Here is a 21406-nt window from a genome sequence, read left to right as displayed (position 1 = left end):
TTTGAGAAGTTATATGTTGATTATCTAGGTTTTAACTAACCTTATAAGATACTGCATGAAATAATGTAGATGAGAATGATGGGGTTCTGGAATGTTGAAATCTGGAGAGCAGCACAGAACTATTGAAGGTAAATGAATATTTCTATAATGGCTATCAAGACAGGAGTGGCAATCAGCATGTTTTGTCCTGAAAGCATTTAATAGGAAACAATATTCTAAGGGGTAAGATGGAAGGTGTGAAGGCTGATCCAAGCCACCTTGGTGGTAAATACAGCTTCCCAACCTAGGTCATTTTCCACTGATTGAAGTGGGGAGAGGCCTGTTGAGAAAGGCTCTGTCAGTGCCACTATATATGCCCCTGATTCTCCTTCAAGTGTGGCTTTTGTAATATGCCAATGCAACTGTGCACCAGAGAAAGAACAATTTCTAGAATTTTAAAAATTATTTTCAGATATAATGTCTGACCTAACATGGAAACTAAGTTACATGAAATGCTAAAATAATCTTCTGGATTGACTAACATATGAACATCAAGTAATAAATGGTTTTGGATTATGTTTATCCATAGAATGTCTCATGTGTCATCGGATACTCTGTTTCTTTTACAGTCCCCAAGTAGATATTCAGGATAGATATACTTAGCTTAAAGAAGCCTCCCATTGGTCCCACACTGGACCTTTGTGCTAAGAGGCCCTAAAGTATGTCCTTGAAACTACCAATCCTCTGGTCATGATACTATATCCAAAGCAAAACAATATCCTAGAAAATTTAAACAGAAAACACCAACATTAAGGATTTTAAAGAGGCAGAGAGACTTGTATCCATCACTGTTCCTTGTAATTCACTATCTGAACCTGTATGGAAAGCAGAAAAGTACCTCAACCTTAATCATTGTACAGACCAAAGTGCCAGGTGTTATATTTTATCTGGAACAGATCAATACAGCCTCTCACATTTTGTGTGTAGCATTTAGTTTAGTGAATATTGTTTTGCTGCTAATACTCCAACAAGAAGGATAAAAAAATTTCATCTTTACAAGGCAATTCAGCCATGTATCTTCAGTGTCCTGCTGCAGGGCTCTGTTGGTTCTTTTGCTCTTGTACAATATATTCTGTAGGGTCCTTGATAATACTGATATTCTGTGCTAAAGCTATTGTGATTTTTTATCTGATGAATAGGAAGTGGCAAGAACCCTAAATTCTCTAGTAAACACATGCTTGTCAGACTGTCAAGATGACCTTGAATAAGTTTAAAAGGACTAAAAATCAGTGAACTTGTTATGCGTACAGAATTTTGGGCACTCTAGATATCCTCACTAAAGTATAACTCCTTATAGTCCCAATAAATTGTCTTCTAACACTGAGAAACAGATACTTGATTTTGCAGTCAGTATATTTCATTCATGAGGCTATTATCCTCACCTATTTAATTAGTGACTAGAAGTTCTGCTGGTTCAGAATGTGACCCAGAGCAAAAGAATTATCAGCAGCAAGAACAGGCTGCAGAATCTGTTGTTTTACTTTAGAACCATGGACCCAGCAGAACCAAAGCCATACAGGTATATGCTGTTGACATGTAAGCTGTGTGGATTTTGTGTCATAGTTCATTGAGAGCATAGCTTCTCAGGTGCCTTAGGGGCCACAGCAAGACCATGCTCTCTTACAGAAAACAAATAAATGCCCTCTTTAGAAATAGCTCATGGGATGTCACTGGGACTTTGTAGATTGTGTACTTGATGATAGAGCACCCACCAACTGTGTGATCATAGCTTTCCAACTAGGCACTGAGTGTTATTGAATCCACTGATTCATAATTTTAGGCAAGCACACTGAAAATCCACTATAGTGTACAAGCGGTACATGTGAGACAGCTTTAAGCAGATGTAGAAAAATGAGACTCACATTCTCAAGTTACTTTTGTATCAAGACCTGCCCTTCAACTCTCCTCCTTTGTTCTATGGCATATATAAAACATATATATGATCCACTGAGGAGGTGAGGGAATGACTTGAACCTAGTTCACATCCAGATCCTCAACTATAATGGTAGGTAGCACAAAATGAAAAGCAGTTGCAATTCATTCCATTCAGTGAAAAGTACTGAAAAACTGTGGTTTAAAAAAAAAAATTCCCAATGGCCAGAGCTATGAGCAATATACTTCATTGTTTCATGCAAATCGGACAGAGAACTAGCTTGATGCATGGCTTACCATCGATATTGCCCTAGTGAGGGAACTAGTGGCTTGTTCTGGATAGCATAGGACTTAGATAGTATGATGCTGGAGCACTCGGGGTAAGAGACTTGGGAGGAAATGGGAGTGGGACAATGAGATGGAAAAGGGTTTATGATCTTACTGTCTCACATTAATGTCCACCAGATACCATCATGTAGGGAATTTTATCAGGTGGACAGTATGACCTAGTGAGGTGAGCCAGTCTATATATGCACAATAGGCAAACGAATGAGGTTGTCCATAATAGCTGGAGTGATGGCAATGCATTGTCTTTCCACAGTTTCCATTTTACTCTGGCTTATTTAAAGGTACCACTAGCAGATGTTGAATCTATCAGCAGTACTTTTCCTGAATTGTAAGCATGGAACTATTTCCCCAAATAAGTAGCTTCTTAAGTAACACGGTCTGAGAGTTTACAGAATGCATTATTCAGATCAAGAGACTCATTTTACCATTAAAGATGAGATTCATTTTACCATAAAATAATGGGATCCTAGTTATGTGGGTCACTGATCTTACCATCTATCACATTACAAGAAAGCAGCATGCATATTAAACCTAGGGCTGTATAATGGCCCATTAAAGGAAAAAAGGGAAAAAAAAAAAACCTCGAAAGATTCAGATTCTGCTCTTCAAACTACATGTATGTCCTTCAAACTACATGTATGACTACATGTATGTCAGTTAATATATAGTACTGAGCCTCAAATGCCACAATAAATGGTCCAGAAATCAAGAGACTGAAGAAAGCTTTGTTCCTTTCACCATTCTGTTAGGGACCCACTTATGAACATTTTGTGTTGCATCCTAGAAACCTAAGATCTTGGCATCGTATATTTCTTGATCTCTCGAGAAGTGCAGGGCATTTCTGTCCATGGAAAAAGTTAAGACTTTACTTATGTGGGTGGAAAGCTATGATTCTAAACTGGTAACTTCAGATTCCAAATGCCAGTGGATCCATCAGTGTGCCCACACAGACACTGACCAGGACTTCCATGAAAAGCTAGAATAGCTACTACATAATGGACAGGGAGAGAGTATATATGAAGCTGAGGAGTTTCAGTGGGAGGTGTCTTTACACTTTATGTTACATTCTAACTTTGAATAATGAATTGCAGCATTCTTTGCCTTGGAACGGCACAGCTTCAAAGGTTCAGTGCCTATAAGCAAGTACGCAAAATCATCTGAAATGTTACTTCAGTGTCAGTAAGCTCTAAATGTATGACTGAGTCAAGAAATGATGAATATCAATTATAGCTTTTAGGATTACTTTCAGCAGTTGGCCATAGGTTGAGTTATTATCTCACTTTAATGTTCGTAAAAATTGCAACTGGCCACCTCTTTGAAGGGTCAGATTTTCATTTATCCTATCACAAAATGCATGTGTGCATATCATTAACAGATTCTCAGAAGAGAGCCAAAATCTATAAAAAGGATGTTAATTGATCTGAGTGTTGCCAGGGATACACTGATCTGAGTCATGATTCTCCTTTGATTAATTTGGCTCCTCTAGTTTGCTCATGTTGGTCAATAAAAATCATCCCCTGCTGCCATCATGATTTAATTTCTGGTCCTCACTCACTCTCTTAGAATACTCTGGGGTGTGGAGAGATCTCTCTGCCCTACTTAGCAGAACATAGCCAGGGCATCAACAACTGTAGAACTCCAGTCCATCTAGACCCAAGGACCAAATTGCTTTAGGATCAGAAATTATGTCACATCTCAGAGGAGCAATACAATTACCCGAGTGAAAGCTCACAAAGCCCAGTGGACCTAAATCAGGAGAGGGCACTTCTTACACCTTAGGAAATAATAACTAAATGTATAGTATTGCTATTCTAAAAACAAACAAACAAACAAAATGTCAAAATATGCTGCTGCTGCTAAGTCGCCTCAGTCGTGTCCGCCTCTGTGCAACCCCATAGACGGCAGCCCACCAGGCTCCCCCATCCCTGGGATTCTCCAGGCAAGAACACTGGAGTGGGTTGCCATTTCCTTCTCCAGTGCATGAAAGTGAAAAGTGAAAGTGAAGTCGCTCAGTCGTGTCCGACTCTTCGCAACCCCGTGGACTGCAGCCTACCAGGCTCCTCTGCCCATGGTATTTTCCAGGCAAGAATACTGGAGTGGGGTGCCATTGCCTTCTCTGCAAAATGTGCTAGGGAATAAATTTCCTTCTCATGCTTCCTCCTTCTTGCTGTCAGATTGTTTAGAGGCACAGTGGTTCTATATGAATAGAAGAATTAATGAATGCCTAAGCAAACGGCTTCATTTGTGTTTGTTTTGTTTAAGAAACTATGGTCAGCATAATGACACATCACCTTATTTTACATTTTTCTTAATTCTTTTTGTGATGGGAACATTCTGTCCAATAAACTATCTACAAGTTAGCTTTACTACAGGTTTTATTCCAGAGATCTCAGGCAAAGGTGGTCTAATTGATTATGAAGTCTCTGGGTCCAAACATCAGATGTGCAGCGTATCATTAAGATCAACTTAGAGTCCTTAGCAGATGACACATGCTCTTCATAATAACTATGATTTAGATAATAGTATCCTTATTTTACAGATCAGGAAATCATGGAACATAGATTAAATGGTATCAAATATCAACTTGATCTTTATAATCAGAAAATCCTCTTGTTCTGACAAAAGTTGGATCTCACTAATTTGCTACTATTTACTAATTTGCAGTTATTTTTGCACAGTGGCTTTAAGGTAATCTTGACTTTTGGAGGCAATGGTTATATCCAAAGAGTTTGCGTATTTTCTCAATCATACTAAATAGTTACCATCATCCAGTGTTTCCTGGAGCAAGATAAGGCTCTTAATTTTAATTGGTGGCAGAATAAGCTGTTCTGCTTGACTCATGTTTTTTACCTGCAGCATTTATGGCAGTTTGGATTTTTCTTGGGCAGAATATCATAGAAGATTCTTGGCTTTTGATGTAAACCCTTATTTAGCAAATTACTGTTCTCTTGAGAAATAGTGACTTAGATGGGTTTCAGACTCTATAAATATTAAATGACACAACATATCAGTTGACCATGAAACATGAATTTGTCATTATGAACTTGCTATTCATTGACCTGCAAAATGGACAATATGCCAAGTTCTTGGCTAGTGATTAAGAATACAAAAAGTAGGGACTTCCCTGGTGGTTCAGTGGCTGAAACTCAACTTCCAATGCAGGAGGTCTAAACTCGATCCCTGATCAGGGAACTGGATCCCACACGCCACAATTGATAGATCCCACATGCTACAACAATGACCAAAGAACCCACGTGCCCAACTAGGAGACGTGGTGTGGCCAAATATATAAATAAATACTTTTTTAAAGAAAGTACATAATATACCATCAGAGACCTCAAAGTGTAATGGGGTAAAATGCAATTTGGATTTTTCTATAGTAAATAATACCTAGAAGTAAAGTAAACTATGCTTTTCTTAATGCAGAAAATGACATTGCTTTAAATTACCTTGTGACTATAATACATTTCATATTATTTCCCATAAAAGAAAATTATACATAAATATATCAGAAGCACAATCTCAACCTCATGTTCTTTCAAAATAAAATCACAACCTATTTTGACAAAAATGTTAGAGCTTCCAAGGAGAAATGTTAATGTATTCAAATATATTGTTATTTCCTAATAGCAGCAGTTTTATCTGTATCAGTAGGCAGATTATTTCAAACAACAGAATTCCTTATTTTCACTAATTGGTTTGATTCAGTTTGCCACTATATAAAACAACCTTATTTAAATTTTATATTTAGCTTTTAATAGAACACTGTCCAAATTTTGTATCACACAAAATATTGACTGAACTTGGAGATTCATACCCTAATTTGATATATTTATTAAGTTTGAAAAACTTAATATACAAAATATACAAAAAACAGGAGGAAATAAACATTATTTTCATCAGATGGTCTTATCTGACTTCTCTCTCTTTTTATGTGCTGCCAGCACTTCTTATGGTTTGTCATATTTTATTAGCCTCAGAAATGCAATTATGCTTTCTCTATCATCATTATCATTTATAGCTTTACTTGCCTCTGTGTGAGTCTTGACAGCTTGCTATATTTGTGAGTATTCATTTAGAGTACCTTATTTTTGTTCTTCAAGGAAGTCTTTGTTATTTTTTTTTTTTTTAAATTTAGAAGAGCACATCAATTCACCAGATAAATAATTAATGCTAATTTTTGGTATTCAGAATGCTTTTAAGCTTTTACTCTAAGATCCAATAGAGGAAAAATTGCCACATATATTGATTGACTCTGCCTGTAATTTGGACCTTAATACAAAACTCATGATTTTCCTTATAAACTGACAAAGTTAGTAATGCTGTGTTGTTGTTGTTGTTTTTTAGCTATCAATTACCTGATTGTTCCAAGCTGGCCACAAACAGTTTTTAAATTAATTTGCTATCCTTAATTCTTATATCTTACATATTTTAAAAGTTAAGTATCACTTCATTATTAATTTAATACAAAATATATGATATTTAATTTATCTTTTGATATGCTGAAGAGAGTTTAAAAAATTAAAATTTGAAATATGGAAAATTTGAAAATTTGGAATAGTTAAAATTATTTCTAGTAGCTTCCAGAAGAAGTAAGTGTTAATTCATTTAGAAAAAGTTTTATCTGGTCACTTGCAACTTACTTATATCCTCTTCTGGCACTAATGCTTTAATAAGGTTTCTTGGCATTGGCTTTTTACTCTAAGTCACCTAGGATGCTTACAGTGTACACATATTTAATTTTTCTCATTAAATCAAACTATACAAGTAAATTTACAAAGAATTCAGGAAAAGAATAGGATTCAACTTTCCATATATGCACATATAAGCTAATGATTCTCTTCATGCTAGTGCAAATTTGATTAGGAAAAAAATTAACACCCAATATTCAGTCCAACATTTTGAATTAGATATTTCTCAGATCAGAAAAAAAAATGCACAAGGTCTTCTGGTGAAGATGGATGGATGAATGGATGGATGGATAGGTAATGTACAATGTGTGAAACCTGTGAGCATACTAGTAATGGTGAGAGAATTCAGTTTATGACATTTTTCTATTTATTTAAATAGAATTGTATACTTGAATCAAAAACACATATTTGTCCATAGTGATAAGTTATCAAAGCTTTTATGGAATAGAATAAGCTAATTTTTTCCAGATATAGCATATTTTGATTCATTACCAGCATTTTCTTTTACTGGAATTATAAAACTATTTGCCAGAAATCATCAGTGTGTTTTGCTTCTGTGACCTTTGAATGGATTTTGAAGAATAAATGATACTTTGTACATTTTTAAATTATCATAGTTTTTCCATGTAAAGTTAAAAACTTGAATATGATTTCAAGCACATTGTGTTTTTGGTCTACTATGTAGGTTACACAATTAATTTAAATGTATATAATGAATCCCAAATAAAACCCATCATCACAGACAACATTTTGAACATTAGCAATTTAATATTTTCTTGTTAAGTAAGATTTTATTTCCACTTTTTCACAAAATTCTATAATATATATATTATATTATATATTTTATTTATCAAATTATTTTATTCATACCATTCATAGGTATTTAGAAGAAAATTGTTAAACATTATCATATGTAAAGGGCAAATTAAAGTGAAATAAAATTATTTTTTCAAATATCTGTAATATCTCCATATCGATGTCTAAATGAAGCCATGATTATTTCTCCAAGCTGTCATCATCTAGTTCTACCCTGACTCTTCTTCAGTTGCTCTGCTCAGATGTCCTTTCAGAAAAGAACTTGCATTCAGCTGTGAAAATAGCCAGGTAGCTGGCAGTCTACAATTGTAGCACCTTCCCAGCATTTGAGCTGAGACCACACGCTTTCTGCTCAGTACCCAGCCAATGGGTGAACACAGCGAGGTTGCCAAGGTTGACACGTGCTGTCCACTGCACAACTCTCTTATTGGGCAATATCTTTTCCAGAACTTATCATCACAGTGGCAAAGAGTTTTCAGATCTGTGTACTAATCTATCTGCCCATCTTGTTTCCTTCCATCTTTCATTTAATAGGTTTCAGATCCTCATTGTATTCTGGTTTTTCCCTGTGCACACCTGCTTCCTTTCCTTTATTTTCTCCTTGCAGACATTAAATACAATAACCTTTCTGAATGCCTAAGTTTATCCCAGGGTCTGTTACCTGAGGTACTGAATTGACACAAGTTCCCATATGTGAGGGTTTAATTCTAGTAATAATTTCTTACCCCACTTTGCGATCTAAAAGTCTTATAATTGTTTTGAATGTTGATGAGTGTGGAAGTATATGCTCATTTTTTGTATTTTTACTTTTCTATATTGAATAATTTTAGACCTAGATTATAAAGTTGCAAAGATACCACAGATAGTTTCCTGTATACCTCTGACCCAACTCCTCCTAATGTTAATACTTTATACTGATATAACCATGGCACATGTATCAAAATTAAGGCATAAACAATGGTGCAGTACTAGTAGAGTTCATGTTTGCATGCTCAGTCACTTCAGTCATGTCTGACTCTGCAACCCTATGGACTGTAGCCTGCCAGCCTCCTCTGTCTATGAGATTTTCCAAGCAAGAATATTGGAGGGCGTTGTCATGCCCTGTACTAGGGGATCTTCCTGACCCAGGGACTGAACCCATGTCTTCTGCATCTCCTGCATTTACCCACTGAACCACCGGGGAAGCCTCAGTAAAGTGCAGTACAGACTTATTAAAATGTCAAATGCTTGTTAAAACACTGCATTTAGTCATCAGGTCTCCTGTCAAATTTGTGACAGGTTTTCCATCTTTATTTTTTTAACTGACTTTTTCATTTTTCATTTTTCATTTTTCAAGGGTATTGCTCAAGAATTTTGTAGAACCAAAGCTAGCTTTTGTTCTAATGTTTTCTAATAATTATTTTGGGATTATCGGTTTAGAGGGAAGAATATTACAGATGGAAAGTGATCTTCGGTTGCATCATACCAGTGGATACACAACCTTATCCTGGCATCAAGGATCTGTTCCCCTTAGCCTTGACCCTTGGGTTGGGTTAAGGTGGCATCTGCCAGGTTTATCCACCACAGAGTTGGCTTGTAGTTTTCTTATAGTATCTTATAAAGTTTTTGTCTGGTTTTGGCATTAGGGTAATACTAGTCTCATAAATCAACTGGGTACCATTACCACCTTTTGTATTTTCTAGAGGAGATTTTGCATAATAGGTGTGGGTTTTTTTTCTTTTTTCTTTTTCCTTAAATATTTGGTCAATGAAGACTTTTGTTCTATAGGAGAAATAGAAGAAGCAGTGCTGAGGGAGTCTGCCTAGTGGTTGCTCTTCTTCCTCAGCCAGCACCACAGCAAATATTCCTGAGATTCTCCCAGGTCTTCCCTGTGAGTTCATCCTGGATTTCTTGGGAGGAAACCCTGTAGGAAGGTGCACCCCTCCTCCCATGTCTGAAATCTGGAGGGGCTTCTCACCTTTACTCTTACACTTGTCCTTTATCATTTTTTAAATAAACTGAATCTTGTTTCCTGTTTGGGTGGCATTTGGCAGCATTTGTCCTAGGTAAGAAAATAAGGAATCCTGTTCCTCAATGCAGGTCTATCTCCCTACAGTGTTCAGGTTAGCTGCTTGCCCTGCAAAGTCAGTTTTCTGATGAGTTCAGAGTAAGTCAATTTTCTGTTTCTCCAGCTTTGTTCTTGACATAAGGGTGAGAGTAAAACTGTTTAAGTTCATTGTATCTCCTATTTACCTCAGGAACTCCCTGGCCTTTTGTTGTTGTTGCTTATGTTTTACTGTTCTGTTTCTTTTCTTCCATTGCTATTTTTTCATCACCTTCAGCTGGAAAGATAACTTAAATTTTGAGTAATTATTAGATTTCAAAAAGTAAAGCATGAGTCTCAGCCATCGGATCATGGGAAGTCCCGATATAGTTTATTTTAAAGTGGCAGAAAAACTGAAATCCCTTTATGACTGAGCATATTTAAATAATATTGCTATTTCTTTCTAAAGGGAGTTATGACTACAGTTTGAGAAACTCTGAATAAAGGAACAAAGCAGTTTTGGGAGATTTCTAGCTAAGGAAGAGAGAGATTTTCTGGTAGAACACTCAGACACTATGTAGATTGGATTCGATTCTTCCAGTATTTGCTCTATGTTATGCTTTACTTTGGGCTTCCCTAGTAGCTCAGCTGGTAAAGAATCCACCTGCAGTGTAGGACACCCCGGTTTGATTTCTGGGTTGGGAAGATCCCCTGAATGGATAGCCTACCCATTCCAGTGTTCTTAGACTTCCCAGGTGGCTCAGACGGTAAAGAATCCTGCATTGCAGGAGAGCTGTATTTGATTCCTGGGTTGGGAAATTTCCCTGGAAGATGGCATGGCAACCCACTCCAGTATTCTTGCTTGAAGAATCCCCATGGACAGAGAAGCCTGGCGGGCTACAGTCCACGGGGTCACAAAGAGTCAGACACGACTGAACGACTAAGCACAGCATGTGCTTTACTTTGACATAGCGTTATCCATGCATCCATGTAATTGCCCGTCATTTTTCTTGTTACCCTTTTAAAACAATAAAGAAAATGCCATATGTGTCTTTTCTGTTATTTTATCTCCACAGTCTGGCACATGGTAGTTGCTCAAAAAATATGATTGAATGAGAGAATAAATTTCAGAAATATTTCATATTCCGTTTTACTTGTACAGTAATTAGTATGAATTTTTACACATGTTAAGTATTAAAACAATACAAACACAATACCCTCCCTGCATTTGAGGAGTTCAGAGGAATGACAGGGACATACTAAATGAGAAAGTTTTTTTTGTTTTTCTTTTTGAAACAGTGACTAAAGAATACATATTTCCTTTAATGCCACCAAATTGCACCCAATGCAAAAACCTGGGCTAGAAATTCAAATGGCCTAATGAATAAACTGAAGTTTCCACAACATTGATTATACATGTAAACTATCTCAGCTTTAATGACTGGCTGCCACTTGCACAGTTTGTTGTTGATAGTTCTGTCTCTTTGCCACCTAACAGCATTTTGTTCTGACTGAGACGCGCCTTCATACATTGCTGCATGGGCACTTAAGTCTGGGCTTCTCTAATATTGACAACTCCATCATATTGATTCAAATCATGCTTCAAACATGCCCTTGAAGGAGTTCTCATGACCATCTGGTGCACAACTGGTTTTCTTCAGTTCTTCATACACCGGTTGCTTTGGAATCTTATCACCATCAATTTTCCTCACATGAATAAGCTTGCAGAAAAAGATAAAGTGAAAATAAGTCAGATGTTCAGAATTTGTGAGTACTCAAAAACTGCATTATTTGAAACTTCATCAAAGTGTATTACTCCAAGAAAAATTCTGTTTCTTGTTAGAATGGTTTCCTAAGAATAGAACTGATCAATTCCAGATCACACATGTATTGCAGAATGTGAGATTATCATTGCATCATCATCACCATAGTTTACATTTATGTAGCATTTTTTAGAATTATTTTTAAATTGATGATGAAACTGCATTTTAGATTAAGTTTGTAAAGTAGCTAATTAGGACTAGAACCTCAGATTCTGACTGAAGATTCTACCTCTCTATCTCAAAGACACCCCACTCCAGTACTCTTGCCTGGAAAATCCCATGGACAGAGGAGCCTGGAAGGCTGCAGTCCATGGGGTCACTGAGCTTTGGACATGACTGAGCGACTTCCCTTTCACTTTTCACTTCCATGCATTGGAGAAGGAAATGGCAACCCACTCCAGTGTTTTTGCCTGGAGAATCCCAGGGACAGGGGAGCCTGATGGGCTGCCGTCTATGGGGTCGCACAGAGTTGGACACGACTGAAGAGACTTAGCAGCAGCAGCAGCAGATGTAATTTATTTTCCCAAATACAAGGGCCACAGAGTGATGGAGCCATGAATAAACCTGGGCATTCTGCTTGCAGAGACTGAGCACTTAGCTACTTCACAAAGGCCCTAGCAAAAAGCATTGTGGAAAAAAACATGCTTTATAATCAGTGGGTTCTGTCTCTTATTCTCTGTGACTTTGGACAAATTCCTTAACTACCTACTCTCAGCTTCATTTTTTTTTCCAGGTATGAATTAGGGCTGATAATGCAGGAGACACGTGTCCAACCCCTGGGTCAGGAAGTTCCCCTGGAGAAGAAAATGACAACCCACTCCAGTATTCTTGCCTGGAGAACCCCAAGGACAGAGGAGACAGGAAGGCTATAATCCATGGGGTTGCAAAGAGTCAGACACAACTGAATGACTGAGCACACACATAAAATGTCTACTTTGCAGAAGTGTAACAAAGGTTAGAGATAATTTATGCAAAATAATTAGCAGATTGCTAGGTGCATAGAAATTATTCACTGACTGTTACCCATTACTATAACTTTTAAGGCCATAATAATATGTCACACAGTAGAGCATTAGACGATTTGCTGTTGAATTATCAATAAGTATATTGTGATCTAATTGCATGTCAATTCTATTTAATAAAATTAAAATTTCCTAGGCAAAAAATTAAAAAATAAAGCAGCCTGACATAAAAATTCTTACTAAATTTGTAGTTAATTTCTAATTAATATTGTAGTATGATATCTAATTACCTTGAAAATATTTAAAATAAAGAATACAACTTTTCTTTATTGAAGTGAAGTTTGAAGTGAAAGTCACTCAGTCATGTCTGACCCTTTGCAACACCAAGGACTGTAGTCCATGGAATTTTCCAGGCCAGAATACTGGCATGGGTAGCCTTTACCTTCTCCAGGGTATCTCCCCAACCCAGGGATCAAGCCCAGGTCTCCCTCATTGCAGGCAGATTCTTTACCAGCTGAGCCACAAGGGAAGCCTAAGAATACTAGAGTGGGTAGCCTATCCCTTCTGCAGCAGATCTTCCCAACCCAGGAATAGAACTAGGGTCTCCTGAATTGCAGGCAGATTCTTTACCAACTGAGCTATAAAGGAAGCCTTTCTTAATTTTACATTAATAAATCAGTTAATTGTCTTGAATGAATAAACAGAATATGAAACTAAATGATAAATGAACTCACTGGAGTTAATTTGGCATATACTATATAAAAAGAGTTTGTATTATATGGAGACGAACTAGATGTTTAAAGTGTAATAATATTTAAATAAATACATATGATTTTGTAATAAGGAAAAACAAAGATATATCCAAGCTTGATACTATCCCAAAATTGTTTTTGAGTATTGTAAGAGAGTTAATAATAAAATGTTATGTTCCATGGAGTACAAAGCCTTTCAGTTTTCTGGAAATGAAGATTTATAAAATCTGACATATGTGAACTGCTTTAGAAAAATATTCTCAGTCTTAACTCAAGCACACTCAGGTGTGACACAGCAGATGTATAAACGTCAACAGCATTTTCTAATGTAAAAGGAGAGAAAGCAGAAACATTCCATAGAAACTGCTGTCCCAGTGTTAAGCCAACCAAATATAAAAACTAGTTCAGCGCACACAGGTAAAAGATGGCATCAGGCATTTTTTTTTTTTTTCCTTTGGAAAGCATGTTACATATATTATTTCAATCTGCTAGAACTAATGGAGCATCAGAAAAAAGATATATCTGGTTTACACTATAATTTGCCTTAGTTTGTATGTGTATGTGTGTGTCTATCAGGAATTTGTTAACTTTCAAATTAAAATAATGAGTAGAACCTTGCCCATTATATTTTTATACTAGTTGACATCGACATAATAACTATCATGAGAAATACCTAAAGGTATGATTTTATTCCTATTCTCTTATTTTTTGGAGATTTGACATTTTCAGAAGCTTTCATCATAGAAAGGAAGAAAAGAAAACTGAACTCTAGTCATTTATTCATTTTGATGCATTTTCAGAAAATTATGTCCAAATAGAATACTATAGACATAAATTAAATTTACTCATTCCATAAATTAAAAAAAAATTAGATATAATGTAGTGGAGAAAGAAGTAGCAACACACTCCAGTATTCTTGATGTAAGGGTCTGGAAGGCTCCAGTCCATAGGGCTGCCAAAAGTTGGACAGGACTTAGCAACCAAACAGCAATACTATACAGCATTGTTCTATCAACATGAAAATTGAAGGAAAATTCTCCATGAGTGTTTCTTTTCCCTTTGAGAGAATATGTTCAGATATACATGTTTCTGCACGTAAGATCGGAGAAGGCAATGGCACCCCACTCCAGTACTCTTGCCTGGAAAATCCCATGGGCAGAGGAGCCTGGTAGGCTGCAGTCCATGGGGTCGCTGAGGGTCGGACACGACTGAGCAACTTCACTTTGACTTTTCACTTTCATGCATTGGAGGAGGAAATGGCAACCCACTCCAGTGTTCTTGCCTGGAGAATCCCAGGGACGGGGGAGCCTGGTGGGCCGCTGTCTATGGGGTCGCACAGAGTCGGACACGACTGAAATGACTTAGCAGCAGCAGCAGCACCTAAGATATATGGTAGGAAGAATTCTAAGTTATGAGTATTCACTACCCTAGCATAACCTACTTCTCTTTAAGTGTGGGTAGAGATTATGCCTATCATAAGATATCATTTCATGATTTGAGTATCCAGATGGACCTAATCTGATCACATGAACCTTTAAAAGCAGAGATTTTCCATCAGGAAAAAAGAAGTAAGAAAGATTTGAAGCAAAGTGTCATAGAGAGGAATGGGCATTACATATCTGGCTTAGCAGATAGAGGGGACCACATGCCAAGAAATTCAGGCATCTTCTAAATGATACAAGACAGTCCCTGGCTGGCAGTAAGAAAGGAATGGGGAACCTTAGTCCTACACTTCTAGGTACTGAATTTGGTCAACGACTGGAATGTGCTTAGAAGTGAATTCTTAAAACAAACAAACAAAAAAGAAGTGAATTCTTCCACGCAGTTCCCAGATAGGAACCATTTCTAACTGACAAGTAACTTCGGACTTTTGCAACCCTACCGAAGATAACCCACTGGAGACCATCAGGAATTCTGATCTACAGAAATGTGAGCTAATAAGTGGGTATTGTTTTAAGCTTCTAAAATTTTAGTAATATGTTACACAGCATTAGAAAATCAATACATGATATGAGACACTTTTAAACTGTCCTCTTTATGGTGAAAATGTCAGTTCACATGGATTTGCATTCTGAAATATACTAATACATTGCTTATGAATGTCAGTATATGTAGCTTTTATTTTGTGCTATTTGTTGTTTTTTGGACTACTAATTGTTCAGTAAAAAATTGCGACATTTTAGTGGACACAAAGCTCATATGAGTCAGTGGTATGAGACAGCCAAAGCCACTAAGTCTACTGTAAATAGGAGTTTATTATATAGGTCAGTGATGCTCCACAAAGAAAACATCTTTCTCACCTCTCCACCACTGATGAGATCCAGAATTTAGAGACCCATTAACATTAATAGAATTTATTGTACTCCTTTTGGTGGTATTAAGATTAATCTGCATGTTGCATGATCTGTTATCCAGGTTAACCCAGACCCAGTATTTAATAGTCTTCAATAAATCTACATAGAATCCTCACCCAGTGCAAGTTTTACTTCATTTTAAATCAACTTCCTGGGTATTAGACTCTGAGGTGGGTATTTGCATGTGGGATGTGTTTTGGACTTTCAGGTATATATCTAAAAGAAGGTGAGAGAGGCAAGAATGGGATTAAGCACAGGATGATTTTTTTACAGTGAACACCGATGCAGTTGCAACAGAGGCTGCTGCTGATCCTAGGGTAGCTCTGACATGAGGATGCCCGGAGAAGGCACTTCACTTTGGGAAATACAACTTCTTTGACCCAAACAATTGGGAACCGTTTCCAGGGAGTTCCTAATTCATCAGTGGTGCCAAGATGAGGGGAATGTCCTCTGCTTACTCCCTCATAATCTAAACTGGTGGTGGTTTCTGCAATTGAGTGCTGAATCCCCAGCGTCTAGAAGAGTTCTTGGCACATAGTAGGTACACAGTAAACACTTGTGACTTAATGAATGGTTAAACAATCAACCTATAAATTTCCTATAAAAGGAAACAGTCATTTCCAATCTCTTTAAAATCACTGTGGTATTAAAAAAAAATCAAGATTGCTAAAGTTCAGTAAAGGATTTTATTTACATTCCTGAAAATGTGTTCAATTAATTGAAAGGTTATATCATTTTTTATTAGCAAACTCTGGAAAGTCATTGTGTTAAATTAAGAGGTCATAAATTTTCTCTTGAGTCAATTAATAGACACAAGAATAATGTTGAAAGGGTTTTTTAAATGTTCGGTCTTCTATCATCATAAATGAGACTATTCCTAACATTGCCTTGAATTAAAATTAGTAAATTTAGAATATAATGATGCAAATTAAAAATATTGTATTGAGGGTTAAAAGGTTTCAATAAAAATAAAGGTTAAATTCAATTTTTACTCATCTTTTTCTTTGTGTGAGCAACTGAATCTAAAATATTTTGTTAATATTTTTATTAATTCTCAAGTTATTTCTTAAAGACAATTCACAAATTTTAGTCTGCATTTAACACAATCATTTTTTCAAATTTGATCAGGATTATTCTTGTTTTTTGTTGGCACTATATAATACATTGAAATACAATTTGATATACTGCTATTTTGAACATAATCATTTAAAATGATAGAACCCCAAACAAATTTAAGTGTGTGTTCTTTAATCCCACAAAAATAAGTGAAAATCTGTTTTTTTTTTTCATCTATCTGCAAAAACTTAAGTAGTTGCTTCTATTTTTCATGATAAAGTCATAAAATGACATCAAATTAGAAAATCAGATTCAAGTTTAAAGAAGCACAGCATCAAAAGATTAGAAAGAAAAATATAATTCATATATATGGATTTCTTTGTTTTCAAAGGGAAATAGAACACCACCACCACCACCACCAACAGTAACATTTATTTTGACAGAAAATAGGAATGTTTTCACAGAAAGACCACTTTTTGTGAAATTGAATTTCAAAAGAAAGTTCTTGGATGACTATTTAGTCAGGATGTAGGTATATTTAGAAAGATTACACTCAGAAATATTTCTGAAATATTCTGTAAGACATTTTATACAATGACTTTCAAAGAAAGTTGAAGGCATAATATTAAAATTAATAAAAATATATGTGGGATTCTTAGGTATGATAATCACATAAGAGCTTTTGTACCAAGATAAAATGTACAGCATTGTGAATTGTAGATGTAATGTGTAGACTTTGAATGTTAACAAATATAAACAGTGCAGCACTCAGAGAGAGGGAAAAGCACAGATGGAGACCATGCCCTCCAACAAAGCCTTGAGTGGGTCTAAATGAAGCTGCTATGTTACTAGATGATGGCCAATCTGTATCTAAGGTAGAAAACAAATGGTGAAACCATGCCAGATTGTACAGATTTTGAGAAATTTACAAATGATAACATCACACATGTTTATAGTACATGATTTTTCTGTAGTCTTTTTGTGTGTGCTAAAATACCTAGTTCCACTCTCCTGCCTTAGAACTCTTGATGGTGATGGCATCTCGTAGGTGAGGAGGAGGGCTGCCAGGTCCTAGGTTGCTCCACCGCTCAGGTAACATCATCTTCCATCCATAATCCTGGACCTGCAGGTAGTACCAGGTTAGCTGACGGTGTCCTGAGCCCATGAAGGCTGGGCAGGCTGGCACATGCAGAACTGACGGTGATCTGCCTCTTTCCCTCCACATTATTGGCTGGGCAAAAACTGAATTGAACCTAGTTAGGTTAACCTTTCCTTAGCATTAAAGACTAAGGTACCAAGGGAGTGCCCATATCTTCAGCAACTCTCATGTCCCAGTAAGACAAGTCACAATACCCCTGGGCCCCTTGCCAGACCACCTTCCTAACTCTCAAGAGGTTTCAGAGGATAAAAGATCCTTTAGGCATCCTTTGTCTAAAAATCCAACATGTTTCTTTCTATTAATTATTTACTTCAGACTGAAGATAAGCTTTTAAAATAGGTGCTGTTTCCCTCAGTATGACTTTGAAAGGAATTGAATTTTTATCATACTTAGCTCCCCTCAAGACCAGGGTGACCCTGTCTCTAGCAAGGTGGGGCAGAGCAGCTGGATTGCTATCAGAATACTAACTTTTCTTTATCCCATTTCCAGGCAATACATTAACAGCAAGGACGTGGTGAAGTTCACTAGCAGGGCATGGAAATTAAAAGAATTTCCCTGGTGGCTCAGAGGTAAGGAATCTGCCTGCAGTTCAGAAGTGGAGATGTGGGTTTGATCCCTGGGTTGGGAAGATCCCTTGGAGGAGGAAATGACAACCCACTCTAGTTATCTTGCCTGAAAAATCCTATGGACAGAAGAGCCTGGTGGGCTAAAATCCATGGAGTCATAAAAGAGTCAGACATGACAGCAATGAAACAATAACAAATTAAAAAATATAGATATCTATTTGCAGATTTTACTTTTCAAAAATGGGCAAAAGGCTAATTTTTAAAACTTGAAATTAAAACCATAAATATTTTGATACTGATTTGTATTTGTGTATACACACATAAATGTGTGTGTGTTACTGGCTCAATCATGTCTGACTCTTTGTGACCCATGGACTGTGTAGCCCATGAGGCTCCTCTGTCCATGGGATTCTCCAGGCAAGAATACTGGAGTGGGTTGCCTTTTTCTTTTATTCTGAAGCCATAATTCTGCCCACTATATTGTATTATTCCTATTTCTAAATTAATCTCATATTCATGATCAGTCCTTATGTTAACATTTCTGATTTTGTGAAATATTAAATATTTCATTTGAATATAACTTTTAACCAGAATATTTTGTACTAGTCTGTATTACATACATCATTCTTTCAACCTCTTGTATGGTCATCTAGATTAATTATTTGTGCACAGAATAAAATAGTTCATACACTCTTTGGGCCAATAAATCTATTAAGATGTATCTAAGTCAGAATATATATCGTGGCCCCATTTCTGATAATAAAAAACATCAACTCGATTACCCTTATTTTTCTTATCCTAGATAATGAGAGAATATCTCAGTAAAATCAAGCAAGGCACTATAAAAATTGATGAGTATTTGAACATACATTCAAACACTTTGCCTTGGAGATCTACTTCCTGTGTGCTAGTAACTAAGCAAATTATAAAATCATTTGAACTTATTGTGCCCAAGTTGGTCTTTTTCCTAACATAATACTAAACTTCCATGAAAAAAAAAAAAAAACTTAGGCTAACTTGGGCCTCCTAAATTGTGAAGATGATAAGAAAAATATGTTGCCAAATAGGATTCTGTCTCTTCAATCACTTATAAAAGTTTGGCATGAACACAGGTACACATATGATTATGCATATGATATATAAGCATTATTATATGATTACACACATATGTGTATTGTGTTTAGCTCAATGTATAGCTAATTATAATCCTATTTTATGGTTTGTTATATACTTTCTCTTTGCATAAATGGAAAATGTATAATTTTTCTAAATATGGATTATGTCAGAGCTCTAAAACCTAAATTTTAAAAATGTAGCATGAAAATCTCCACATAGTACAAAGTGCTTCATAACTTAATATTTTTAAAAGAGCTATCTCACCCAATATATAGTTACTTCAATAGTTAAATACAGACATAAACACAATTGCTATTAATCTGTCAGAAAAATTTTACTTACAAAAATATGATGGAGAGATTTTAAATAACTCTTTCTGAAATAGATCACTTCTGTATTTTTATTTTTTTCCAACCATATGTTTTGTGGAGATTTTGCTTTATAATATGTACTTTGGGGAAAAAAAGTATGCAATTTCAAGAAAATGTCAGTAGTCAAGATAAAAAAAATAGAGAGCTCATGTATTGGACATTTATGAGTAACTCAGAATTAACATAAACATTATTTCTACAGAAATAATGGCCCTGGAATGGTGCACCATAAAAATGAGTCATTAAACTCCATATTTTCATAATCATTATGAGTCTAGGTACCATACATTGCTGAACTTGTATTTTTGAGAATTCATTGGCTAAAAAGTTAAAGGCAACATATAAGTACTTCTATGAAGCAGCAGAACAGAATCTCAATACAGAAATCTGCTAACCAGTGGGGAACATCAGATGTTTCAGATTCATTGGAAGCAGTGGGGTGCAAAACTTCCATGAGATGAACTGCAACTCTGCTAAACAGTACCCTGGGGTCTATTGGCAAATACATCTGAAATATTGACTTTCATAAAATAGGCAAACTTACTTTGTTTGCAGAACACACATTTCCTTTCACAACTCTACCTAAGAATCTCTCCAAAGACAAAAGATAATAGAGTTTCCTCTTTGCCTTTGGTACACTGCGAAACACGACAGTGAATTGGAAAGAGATAGAGTCCGAAAAACAAAAGGAAAAAAAAAATCTTCATGTGAAACCACAGAGAGTCAGAGAATAACCGAATATGACTTTTAAACCTAATTTCCCTCTTTAAATATGTTTTTAATAAGAAAATAGATAAATGGTTTTTCCAGTGACTAAATTAATGCCTAGTTCACAGATAAATCAGAAAGGAGAAAAAGAGAGATACATATATTCCACTATGAAACCATTTCTGAGAAATGGTTGGTTTGAATAAAGATGATCCTATTTCATGGTAAAAATATTTATACAAAGATGCAAATAAAACATCCATGTCCTCTTATCATAAATATTCCATTCTACTAAAGAAATATATGTATCTTAATTTCACACCAAAGCTTATAGTCAGTGCTCTTACTTTCTTTTCAGCAACACTTGTAAAATTGTAATATTTAAATGGATCACCCAAAACCTTGTTAAAATGCATGGATGGGGTGAGACTTGAATTTCCAAATTTTACCAAGTTTCCAAGTGATTGCAAAGCTCACCTTTCTCCAGACCATACTGAATAGCAAGGCTTTAGCCTAGAGTTTCACAGTGGATATTCAAGAGGACATCAGAGTACCCTCCAGTTGATGACAGTTGTGCCAGAATTATTTATCTCCTTTGCTCTCAGTGTTCCTGGGTGATACCTGAGAAAGCCAGAGTTGATTTATCCCAGCTATACAGAGCTTTATCTATGTACTATAGTAACACATATCTCATGTGTGTTCCTATATGACTAAGTGCAGAAAAACTGCATGTATCATTATTGATATAGT

Source organism: Bos indicus, chromosome 12, assembly GCF_029378745.1.
Source record: "Bos indicus isolate NIAB-ARS_2022 breed Sahiwal x Tharparkar chromosome 12, NIAB-ARS_B.indTharparkar_mat_pri_1.0, whole genome shotgun sequence".
NCBI lineage: Eukaryota > Metazoa > Chordata > Mammalia > Artiodactyla > Bovidae > Bos > Bos indicus.
Note: the sequence above shows the minus strand (reverse complement) of the source record.